Raw genomic sequence first — 12,961 nt, forward strand, 5'->3', positions numbered from 1 at the left:
GAAGAGCTCTCCACAGAGTGTTTACTGCACTCTGTTGTCTTATAATGTAATCTTTACATGATTTCTTGGTACAGAAATTTGAGTGTGAGTTTTTGCTAATATGGGAGAATGAATGCTTTAAAAAAAAATATCCAACAAAGGTTAAAAAAAAGGCAACTGGACTTGTAGAGTTTTTTGAGAAGACGTTTCACCACTCATCCGAGTAGCTTCTTCAGTTCAGAACTGAACTTTTTTTAAACTTTGTTGGATATACCATGACCTGGATGACTGAGAACCTTCACAGTTTAAAAAAAACTGTTTACATGCATTAAATGTGACTCTAAGAAGAAGGACCAATGACAGAAGCTTCAGACATCAAATGTGCTGTATGATTTACAGCAACCCCCTCCCAAACAATAATCCAAAAGATTTCACACTCTGTTTTCTTTCTTTCATTCACCCGATGGATATTTACAAGCCTCTCTGCTAAGATCCAAACATATAGATGTGATGAGTCTCCTTTCAGTATGTTCAAATGTTTGTTTTTACAAATGCATGGCCATCAATCAGGGCGCAGGGCAGCGCTGTTACTGATGTATGTGGTCTGTGCTGGAGCCAAGTTCTTTAGTTTAAAACCAAACATGATACTCGCCAAGAGGAGCTGGGGGAAGGGGAAGAAAAAGAGAGACTGAAAAGAGGAGGAGGAGAAGGAGGAAGGGGGCTCCTGAAACTTTTGCATTTGCAACTCTGAAAGGAAGAGAAAATGAACACAAGGAACAGAAGTAAAGGAGTGGAAGGTGAAAATGAAAGAGGGGTTTAAGAGCATGAGAGGATAATTAGGAACTTGGGAAATGAAGGGAGTAGACAGAGTATTCCCAGGGAGGAGAGAAAAGAGGGATCTGAGGTCAGAAAAAAACTGAAACAAATATTTTAGAGAAATGAGAGAATACCAAAAGAAGAGGAGAAATTGGGAAAATACCACAGAGAAACTGAAGGAAGGGCAGAGAAAGAAAAAAGGAAGGAAGGAAAGAGTGGGAAAGGAGGAGCAGAGGGTGAAGGAGGGGAATCGTAAAAAGAAAGATACAGAATGACAAGCTGAGACTAGGAGAGAAAGAGCTGATATGAGCTGAAGATCAAGACAAGCAAAACTGAAAGCAGGGACAGCAAAGTGGAGATGGAGAGAAAAAACATCTTAAGTGCTTTAATTGAAGTTGACACAATGAAAAAAGGGCAGATTGGAGGCTCTGAAAGAGGAGGAGAGAAACACAGAAATGGGAGTGGAGAAGAAACTGAGGGGGAGAGAGCGGAGCAGAGGAGAGGAGAGGAGAGGAGAGACAGAGCTGACAGAGGAAGAGAGAGCAGATGTGACAAGAACCGAGGAGGAAGAAAGAGAAGAAAAGACAGTGAGAACTTAATTCACCGGTCAGTTTCAAGCCTCTCTGACGTTGTCGTGAAACCCTAGGGAGCTGCTGCTACTGCTGCTTCAAGACTGTGCGCTATCAGGACCAAACAGGCAGCTGCCAAACCCACTGACACACACACATACACACACACACACATACACAGAAAGCAGAGTTGGATATGACTCGTCCGCTGAGGCAGTTTGGTGCGTTGGACTTGGACTGACAGTTAGGAATAACAGGTTCTACGTCCTGCCAGGTAGGTTTAATCTGCTTTTATTGTCTGTAGTGAATTACATGAAGATGGAGTTGTATTGTGGATGTTCAGTGTTAATTTCTAAAGCTTTAAATTTAGAAATGATGTGAAAGTTTAAGGTCTTGTCCAAACTACCTTTACCAGGAAAGATGCCTGTTTTGCAACAAATTGTATCAAATTGTGGGGTTTAAACCCATGTCCTTTACTTTGATGAGCAACTCCAATAAGCATCACAATAATTACCATATTCATACTTGTACATGTACAAGTGTTAGTTTATGATATTGCAGAGGAAACCTTCTCTGTTCATAGCTGCTTATAGCCTTGATATTAAAAGTATAACTCAGTAGTTTGAATGCTTGCTGTGAAGTCTTGGAGCACAGAAAGAGCTGCTTTTTAATGCTGAGTGAAAAATGTGCCCTGGAAAGTTTGGCTTCCAGACAGGTGAGCATGAGTTTCCTTGGCTCCGCCCGGCTTAATGGGTGTGTGTTCCTCGAACACACTCAAAGAGCCGGGCATGGGATGATGGTTTACCAAGTTTTAGAGGCTGCATGTTGTTGGTTTCCTGAGCTCTGAGTCAGTCTGTATTACAGTATTAAGATCATATCTGTCACGATCCACTGTTGTTGCTGAGTAACAAAAGTTGTTTTCCAGTATTGTTACAGTTCATTTTCAGATCTTCAGTTTCAAAAAACAGCAGTGACATGACAGTGCTTGTGGAAACTTTGGCTGAACTCAGTTCAATTCGTGTTTGAGTTGTACAGCATCTGTTTTAAGCTCTTCTGCTCTTCTGCTCTTCCGTTCTTAACTCTTCAAGACAAAGCTGGGTTGGAAAGGTGTTTCTGACAAGCTGGCCACCGGATGAACTAGACTGTCTAGGTGTTGATCTCCCATCCATTGTATACAGTGTGATATCACTCAGGCAATGTTCAGACCTGGTATTAACGTGCGTCCTAATTGATTCAGTGGCGAGTAAACAGCATTCAGTACAGGTGTGAGCACACCCAAGACGCATTGAGGACGCATCCGAGATCTGAATACTCAGATCAGATTTGGAGTTGGTCTGGGCTGCTTGTGACCACATTCCTTTAGTTGTGGGAACTAGGCGGTGCACGACTTCGAGAGGATTTGGACCGTTCCTCTGCTGCTAGATGAGTCTGTAATTCAGTAGTACTTTTATTGTATTCACCTGTCTTTCGGACAACACCCATGTTGTTATTGTCATGTGATCAGTGAGTTGTCGACATGATGCTTAAAGCATCACAGTACATTAGTGAAGTCGACAAACCGACCAGTTGACTAGTCTGTACAACCGCTAGTGGTAACACATGTGTCCTGGCCACATTGAAGGGCTACTCAACTCTTGTCCTCTTGCATAAGCAGAGTTTTGCTTAATTCATTCGGAACAAAACAGACAACCTCTATTTCGAACAATCATCTGAAAAGACAAAAACACTGTAAGCATGTCTGTTCATTAGTTCATGTCTGTCCTTTTAATATATTTAGTCCTTGTAGCTCTTAACTAACAAAATCTAAATTGTGTTAATTGGGTTAATTGTATTGTAAGTATTGACAAATACAATAATGGAAAATTAGTGGGCTATGTATAATTCCCTATTGGCATGTGGTTAATTACCCATGTGTTATTGATGATGTACGGTATGCAAAGTATTCATGTATGGAGTTGTGTTATTTTCTGAGTTGTAAGGTGTGAACAGTCACGATGCAGGTAAATATGAGGTCTGAACAGTCTTTCTTCACTGTGAAACTTTACAGTATCGTATTGTTAAATATGTGTAGTCAGTAAAAACATTGATCAGAGTTGTTTATAAGTACTTCTAGTAACGCCTAATCCAGGCAACACGTAAATAATGATTAAATAATTAGTTACCACTACTTGAACAGCAACTATTCCCTCATTACTAATCACTATAACAGTTTAATCTTACTGATGTTACTTTCTCATTACTACATAATTACCAACTGTTTATGCCCCCCCCCCAAGCAGACTAAGGCATCTTACTTTCTAAGTAGCATTGCAGACAACTGCCACAGTAATGTGTTTAATAGATAGATAGATAGATAGATAGATAGATAGATAGATAGATAGATAGATAGAACCAATTTTTTTCCACTTTATCTCAAATTTTTGGGGAACATCTGAAAAACACTGATTACAACAACCTGATCCTTTTAAAACTCACACATGCAAGCAGCTGGTCAGTAATTCCATTATACTCATATTACATCCTGAAGAGTTTTATTCGTCCTACTAGGACATCGAAGTCAGTTTCCACATTCAACAGTGGAAACTGACTTCGATGTACAGGCTTTCTTCCAGTTTCAGATTTTTTGTTTAATTCTTTTAGATTCAGAGGAGACTGAGAAGATACACTACGACTCTTCCTTTCATTTTATTCCCCTGCACCACTGTCAGAGATTCCCCTTTTTTTCAGTTTGGAGCTAAAATTTCTGTTTAAATCATTTCCAGTGTCCAGAAAAACATCATGTCCTTCCAGCAGTTATCCTCAAAATCTATTTGGCTCTTTGGTATTTTATCGCGTCCTGTCCCCTCCGTCCTCGCTGTCTCTTCTCGTCCTCTTCATCATTTCAGAGGATGGAGGTTTCTGCCCTCAGAGCCAAAGCGTCAGTTTCTCATGAACCCCCTCAGTGAGTGCAATTCGAACTGACCAGCTGCCAGAGAAAACAACAGCGCAACAAGCCGGGTCAGAATCTGGTGCTCGCTCATCCTCACTCTGTCCCGTCCTCTCTCTCTCGCTCTCTCTCTCTCTCTCTCTCTCTCTCTCTCTCTCTGTCCCTTAAGCTTCTCTCTGTCCCTTGTATTACTTTCTTTTGTTACACCATTATTTTTGTAGCTTAAAGTTCCCTGAGTTCAGTTGGTATCTTTGTGGTGTGTGTCTTGGTCATTAGATGGACTCAGTAGGAGGTCACTGGTTCACCTGTGGCTGAATTTAAAAGTTAACACTTGTCGCCGGGTAAAGTGTGTCTGAGGGGATCAAGAGACACCAACAATGGGAAAGCTTAAGAAAGCTCTTTGTTGTTCACTGAGTCTCTTCCACAGTCATACTGATTCATGCTGATTGCTTCCGACTTCTCAACAATGGGACCATTAGCAGTGAGGGTTCAGAAACATTATAACCATTACGAGATGAATAGTGTTTGTCTTTGTGATCTGATGAGGCGTGCACATGTTTAGTATTGTTGCTGTCATGGTGGTATTGTTACTTGTTGTATTGGGGGAGGCCCCCTTTGCACTTTACACAAAGTGCTTTTGAAAGGAGGGATGGCAGAAGGAGGAGACTGAATGCAGGATAAAGAGGCTGACAAATGTGTTTGTAGCAGTCAACTGCCTGTGCTTTTCCGAGATGGATTTTGGACCAACCGCAGTCCGAATCGCTGCACCGCGTAGTTACATTTCCAGGAAGGTGCGTCAGGTGTAAGGTCTGGACACTGGAGCTATGCTGGACCTATTTGCAACTGGGTGTCAAACTCATTTTAGTTCAGGGGGCACATACACCTTAATTTGATCTCAAGAGGGCTGGACCAGTTACATAATGGCATAATAACCTATAAATAAAGACAACTCCAAATGTTTCCCTTTGTTTTCGTGCAAAGAATTTGGAATTTGTGCCAACTGTATTGACAAATTGCAGTTAAGGTTTTGCAAATTCATCCCACGGGCCAGATTGCACCCTCTGCCGTTTGACAGTCTGTTTGATACCCCTGCTTTAAACTTAGATTATGTAATTTTAAAGTCAACAAGCTATTGTGGCGTGAGTGTATTGTTTCCAAGAAAAACAACAACATTTTATATCAGGACACAAAACCCTGGACCTTCTACATGTATATCTTGTTGGCTGTATTGTTGCTGTGTGTGGGGTTGCGTTGCTATGTGTAGTAGGAGTGTATGTGCAGTCTGTGCTGGATGAGTCATTTCTTAAAGAGGTGTGCTACAGTACACGTTCTAGTCTGAGGTGTGTGCAGATTTACAGCCTCTGTGATTTATAACAACAAACTCATCCTGTCAACAAAGCGGTGCTATTCCCCAACGGCTCCACTTCTATTTATTGCCCTTAAAATCACAACCTATGCTGGTTTCAATTAGTCACATGACGTCACCGAACAACCACGTTTTTCTGGACATGTGTGAGCTCACAGAAAGCTTATCTTGCCCCAGCGTCCGTGACCTCCAGGTCCGTGAACCCTCTGTAGGAATGATGAACTGAAAGAAAAATCCACAGCAGGATTAAATCCATCCCCCGCTGCACGGCATGAGAGTGTTTGTGTCTTAATTGTGCCAAAAGAAAGATAATTAAAGATGTTCATTTGCTAACAAATAACATTAAGTGTCAACCAAGGGAAGCAAGCCAGGAGAACAGATGGAAGTACTATAGTGGGACTGATTAACAGCAGCTCAGTGACATGTTACATTCTTTCCAGAAACATTTTTGGATGCGATGGAGCAAGTTTGGCCTTAAGGAAAGTTGTGTGAATCCTGGCAGAGCTTCTGTTTTAACTTAAGGAAAAAAAACATTATAGCAGCTGGTCAGTGGTTTGTCACCTGTGTTCAAAAATAAATAAATAAAACTCATTACCCTTTTAGTTTAACAGTGCCTGATTTTAGCTATTATCAACTGATATTTTGTGAATATTATAGTGGCTGAAAGATCTTTACATGGAGACAATGATATCGGGTATAGTCAATATCAATATGACAGTATATTGAGAAAAAGAAGATGTAATGTGAAGGTATCTCTAGTATTAATGACCTTTGCAAAACTGTGTATGTGAGCTTCAATATTTATTTCAGTTCTGTGGTTAATCTTCATGCTTTTGATGTGCTCCTGCTCCTCTCTTAGTGTTTGTGCCCTTCAAATGGAACTCATGGTTACAACATGGGAATTTGTGAAGAGACAGCGAATGTTAATGAAATTCTGTGAGTTGTAGGATTTTCAGATTTTTAAAGTCAACTGTTATGTGATGAAAGTCAAGTCATATGTATAGCCTGTATAAAAACAGGCTGCAGCTCAGCACCATCATTAGCATTCTACTCCACAGTGTGTTGCAAGATGGGATAGTGTAGTTGGGTTAAAAAAAAAAAATGCAGTATTTCTCTAAAGCCTTCTCTGTGTACTGCAGTTAAAGGTTTAATAACTCTAAAGATGAAATGTACCAGCAAATTGTTGATGTGCAGCCTCATTGTCTCCGTTACCACAGGACGTTTGGTGAAGTTGTTTATTGGTTGCTGTTGAGAGGATTTGGAGGATTTCCTCTGCTTGCGTTAGCGTTCCTCTGCACGCTCATCCTCTTCAGATCAGTGTGCACTGCAGTAGTACTTTTGTTGTGTTTTAGGACTGACTTACATATTACGCATGTCCACACAGTGGGCTCCACACCTGTCTTCACGTGATCAGTAACTATTGACATGATGCTTAAAGCATCATGGCACAGCAGTGAAGTTGACAAACCGACTACTTGACTAGTCTGTACAAACCCTAGTGAGTTGGAGTGACGACGAAATGTTGAAACCTGAAGTGGGTGAGTACCAAGTAAAATTAATCTTTCAGGTGATGTGATTGAGGTAGCAAATCGTCCAGGTATATTTATATCTTCTGTGTATATTTTTGCCATTTAATTGGGTCGACATTGCTTCTGCTGGATTCAGCGAAGCAGTGAGTAAGAGGAGAATTTTTGAATTGTTCTAAGTGAACAATTGCATAAGTTGCATCAGTAATGGCATTCATCTCGCTATATGAGATACATCTACGATGCAATGTCCTATTTTTTTGACGCATCCTATGTTGTTGATGGTTTCTATAGCAGTGGCATCATAACGATCGTATAATCGAGGTGTTTTGAATAAGGTTGGAGGTCATTGAAGGCTTTGACAACTATCTTGATAGTCGACTAGTCATCGACTGCTGTAACGTCTAGTCGGCAAAAAAAAAAAAAAAAAAAAAACATGCATACAATGATACTACTATGGTGGCCCACCAGGGTTTAATTTACTCCACCGTAGTTTCATAACGAACCGGACAGGTTGCCAGTATATCACTGGGCTAACACAGAAAAACAAAAAGTAAATGTACTGAAATAAAACCAGTGAAAAAGATTACAATGAAATGAAACCAAGCAGTGTACAGCAGCACTGGTGGTTCAGCAGTGGTGGAGGACAGATGGAGGGAACAATGAACATATCTCTGCTGCTGCAACATCAACAATGGTGTTGAGCAGGTCTGCTGCAAAAGCGTTGAGACTCTTTTCCAGGACGTCTTGGGTGTAGGTCCGTCTGACGTTCTCCTCGATAGACTTGATCATGTTGTCTCTTGTGGCGCGAAGAAATGAGTGGAAGATGTAACTTACTGAAACTGTAGGTGATCTTACATAACACAGGAGCCGAGATGCCAGCAGTTCTCAAGAGGCCGCTCATAGACAATGGTGTCAAAGAACACCTGTGGAAATAAGGTCACATTTATCATTAGATCAATTTTCTCCTCCTATTTTGTGTTAACTACATCAAACTAAATACAACTGGATTGGTCCTTACCCTGATGGGACTGTAGATGCCTCTACTCCCCTCAGCAAACGCCATGGCTAAGATGCTGCTGTGTCTAAATACGAAGCTAACTAAACTGTCAAACCAACTATGAATGTCTTACAACGAGTCGGGTGAAACGTGTAAAAGCACTCAGGAAATCCTCAATACACAAGTATACGAAGTGATTTCAAGATGAAGAATGAAGAAGGTTTGAAAGAGATGAACAAAGAATTCCTTCTATGATGAGTCATCAGTGTCAGTGAGTGAACATTCTAGAACACCTGTAGATGACCTTAGACACAAATACACAGATGGAATAAGACACTATGGTACGTGCCCAATGACAATTACAGGACAGTGAAAGTAAAACATTTTACTAACCAATAATAAATTGCATAATATAAACAGGCATTATTTAATCTTGTTACAAATATACCTATAGAGCTCCGGGCGTCATGTGACTTTTTTTTTGTCCGCCATATTGGCAGGAAGACTCTGAGGAAAAATGAATGGCGCCAGCACTGATTTCAGGCCATCAGAGTTTACTGCGCACTTTAAACAGGTAGAAATTGACCAGTACAAGACAAAACTCGACAGATTATACATTATGACCCTTTTCATGTCCCAGGTGTGCTTTTTTCGAGCGATGAAATAGCCGGCGTGGACAATGCTCCTGACCTGATACACTGACGTTTTATTTCTGAGGTTCATGACAGTAACACACAATAACAAGTAACTGTTTAATCCCAAATTTCTCATTGTGAGTAGTTTTAGTGCTGAAGGAGCAACACCACTTTGTAATCCACATTATAAACATTAGTCTAACTTTCTTGATTGCACCATGAAATGACATGAGATATGGATATAAAAAAAAGGGCTATACAGTAAATATAAGAAAAAAAAATAAGGATTTCACCACATACCAAACAATCCCTTTAAGATATGCTACCAGCGGATATTGGGAATGGGAAAGTCATTCATTCTTTGGCAGCCTTAGACAATATCAAACTGTTCACTACATGCTGAGTTTATAATTACCTGTTGTGATGCTTTAATAAAGCGTTTCCCACCAAAACATCTGCATATGCATTTACATACTTAATTTAAAGCCTTTTCAGCACAGAAATGTGCTTTAGATTAATAAAAAAACATATTTCATTCAAGAGTAGGAGTGATTTCTTTTGCAAATGTTAGATATCAGGTGGATTTCTGGATGCAAGCGTTTTCATTGTTCTGAAATATGTCTTTAATTCTTGAAGTGGGAGTGAAGACAGAGCCAGATTGTCTTTACTTATAATATTACATAAAGAGACTTTTGTTACAGATCTCTCAGGAACTTAAATAGAACAAAGCTTCACACTCCCTTACTGGTTTCAGCTCAGCTTAGCTGGTCTCTCAGCTGGTTTGTGTCAGGTGTACCATTCAAGTATAAAGAGATCTCTCTTTCTTTATTTCTTTCCCCTAAACCCAACCCGCTCTCTCCTGTATTTCCTGTCACAGTTCATGGCACTGTGCTAACTAATAAAGCAAGAATGCTTAACAAATCTTCTCTATTTATGATGTGTAACTTGTATTGCTGATCTCATTCATGCATTTACTATTATGTAACTCATCTCTGCACATAGAGATAGTATTAGTTTAACACACCATTAGATGGACCTGACACACTGTGTACACAAATCAAAATTTCATTGCATTGGCTCAGCACTGTATTTTTGTGTTTCTTTTTTGTCGTTGTATGTCTTCTTTACAAACATATATTTCCTTCCAGACTTAATATTCACCCACAGAACACAGCACGCCCCTATATATACACATCACATAACCTTCTATGTCCGGGGTGTCAATCTCATTTTAGTTTGGGGGCCACATACAGCCCAGTTTGAGCTCAAGCGGGCCAGACCAGCAACCTAACAGCATAATAACCTATAAACAACAATGACTCCAGACTTTTTCCTTTTGATTTAGTGAAAAGAAGAACAAGTAAATTAGGAGAATGTTTACATTTAATAAACTATCCTTCAAAAAAATGAAATTTATTAAGAAAAATAAATGCACATTACCGTCTGCTATTTAGTCCTAGGTCTCAGTGTTGTATTCTGCCCACTTCTCTTTCTAAAACAGTGGACAAATCAGGAATTATAGATGTTTTCATTGAAAAAATGCAGTCTTCAATTTAATTTTTGCACATTCACAAATTCATGCTGCAGGCCAGATTAGACCCTCTGGCAGACCGTTTTTGGCACAAAGGCTGTATGTTTAACACCTGTGTTCTGTGTTGTTCGATATTCTATACCAATTGTTTTGTCCCTGTCCTGTAAGTGTTGTGGTTGAAAATTATGAAGTGGCACAACAGTTAATATATATAAAGTAATAGTAAAAAGAACCTGTGGCATTGACACAGTGCACAATTCTTTAATATATAAATAAGTAATAGAACAGGTTTGAAGTAAAGAAAAGCATATTTCCAGATTTTAGAGGTTCAAGTGTGTCAGATAAAAATGACATTCTCTGTGGATCCAGTATAATGACATAGAGCTCTGCAACAGTGGTTTGCCTCCATGACCCCTTTAAAAATTTGATGACAGAAGAACATTCAGCGGGACGTATTTTGACATATGTTGCATAATAAACTTTCTTTATTCAACTAGCCAAATCAGTTTAATGTCATAAATGTATTTTTCTGGTTTTACAAGTTATTATTTTTTATACAACTTGGCATTTTTTTATAACTGGCTGCCTTAATTCTCTTTGAAAGTTTCAGATTTTTGAATTGTGGATAGTTAAACTTTCCCGCAGCAGTTTTGTAAAGCCCAATAAGACATGCTTTATTATTGTTTTATGAGTGTAAACGGTTGCAGGAAGCCACTGTAGTTATTCAGTACTGCGTCTTGTTTTCTTTCATTTTTATGTGCACTCATTTGCAGAAAGCTTTTACAGCAGAGCATATATACTTTTGTAACAGCTGTACAATGGCAGCCTGTGATTATAGGAGCAATGCTGCACAAAGCTTACCTTGTGCTTGACGTATAGTCACAGTATGGAGCAGCCGCTCAGGTGCTATAGCTGCTATTAATCTGTCTTAGACACTCATGCACAGCGAGGGCTTGACCAGCACTCTGAGTGGATAATAATCCTTTTATTCTGTGAAATGTGTGAACTTCATAATACTGTGGAATATTTCAAAAATAATTCCTTCTTGCCAGACTGGAAATTAGTTACTCACCTACAAAATGACCTAACAGGCTGAGAAATTTGCTTTACTTTCTGTAGTTTAGAACAGTTATTTCAGAGTTTCTTTGCCTCTGTTTGCAGCCTGTTCCTGAGTGTTGTCGTTGTAGTAGTAATGCAGTTTTGAGCAGGCAGATTTTAAATGTTCCAACAAGTACACAGAGTTTCAGGAGGTTCAGGAGCAAAGTGTGAAAATGAACCCTGAGTTCAATGCTTGTTGCACGTTTTGAGTTGTGAATTCTTGCAGCAGTGAAGAAGTAAGGACTACTGGACTTGTTTTAGGTTCCTCGATGGCATTTTCCCACTCATCTAAGAGGCCCCTTCGGCTAACTTCAGCTCACTTAAATGAGCGCCCACACGTCTTAAAGTAAATGATCTGCACTTACACAGTACTCTTCTAACATAGCAGCACTCAAAGCTCTTTTCAAATATTCTGCATGCATCAGTGATGGAACCTGCCAACGAGGGCCATTTTGGAGTAACTTCTGGTTCAGTCCGTTCCCAATAGCACTGTGTTGGCATGTTTTCAGTCCAGTTGCCTTTGTTTAAGCTTTGGTGTACAATGACCTGAAAGAATCAGAGACGTATTTATATCTACAACTTAAGCAAAACACCCATAAAACAAAATGTAATCACAAGTACAACTTCTGCACTCGAGATCATTGAGAAAGAGGTACAAAGCTATTTCACTCGGGAGAGACTTATTTCTGAGTGAGCAATAAAGATTAGATTTCATAACATACACGAGAGAAAAATGTTAAAGTCTTTGGTGATTAGTCATAGATTTAAGGGGGAGAGGATAAGGCTGTGCTTAGTGCAGGAAACCCCCATGGATTGAGACACTGGTGGTGGTGGTGATGAGAACAAGAGACTGCAGGAGCTCTAGATGAAGTGAGGACTCTGATGAGCATGACCTGGACCCTGGAGGTGTGGACTGGAGGTGAACAGGGTGGAGAAAGGTCACAGCACATAGCGGCAGAGGAGAAACATGTTTAAACTTCACAGCAAGCAGCAAACTATTATCATACATGACACTATTAGTTTCACATCAGTGCTATAGTAGCCTTTCACTCTAATACCTGTTCATGGTTTAGTTACTTTTACTTTAGGTTATGTTGTTTTTAATACAGAGCAGTGGTTCCCAGCTGTGAGGCTGGAGCCCTCCAAAGGGTCACATAAAAAATCTGGGGGTTTGTGAGATGAGGATGGGGTGGAGAGGATTGTTACACAATTGTTCTGTTACACAAACCTGTATTCATATTTTTATCTCTGGTTTCTTGGGAAAACATAGCTGTTTGTTTTTGATCCAGTCTCTGAATGAAGTAATCTGAAATAAACACACATACTTATGATTCAGTTAATGTTCACTCTCTTGTTGGTTGTAAAACACGACCTCACACTCAGGACACTATGTAACTCACACTTCAGTCCGAGCTTTAAAGGGGTCCTAGAACACATTTTTTGACCATTAGGAATTGATCTTTGAGCCTAAATAATGGCATATGTAAATTTGTGGGGCTGAAAACGCCCCAGGAG

The 12,961-nt window shown here is 39.8% G+C and overlaps 1 protein-coding gene across 2 annotated transcripts in view; it reads left to right on the top strand.

Annotated features, from left to right (window-relative positions):
* The first annotated feature begins 1,033 nt into the window (after positions 1-1,033).
* Positions 1,034-12,961, top strand: part of ripor3 (RIPOR family member 3) — a 60,456-nt gene continuing 48,528 nt past the window's right edge. The window contains exon 1 of one of the 2 annotated variants that reach the window (XM_084543379.1): positions 1,034-1,638. The gene's annotated coding sequence lies outside the window, so the exon portion shown is untranslated. The remainder of the gene's footprint in view (positions 1,639-12,961) is intronic. The other variant, XM_084543378.1, reaches the window with a different exon arrangement.

The sequence above is a fragment of the Chelon labrosus genome (assembly GCF_963514085.1).
Source record: "Chelon labrosus genome assembly, chromosome: 4".
Lineage (NCBI taxonomy): Eukaryota > Metazoa > Chordata > Actinopteri > Mugiliformes > Mugilidae > Chelon > Chelon labrosus.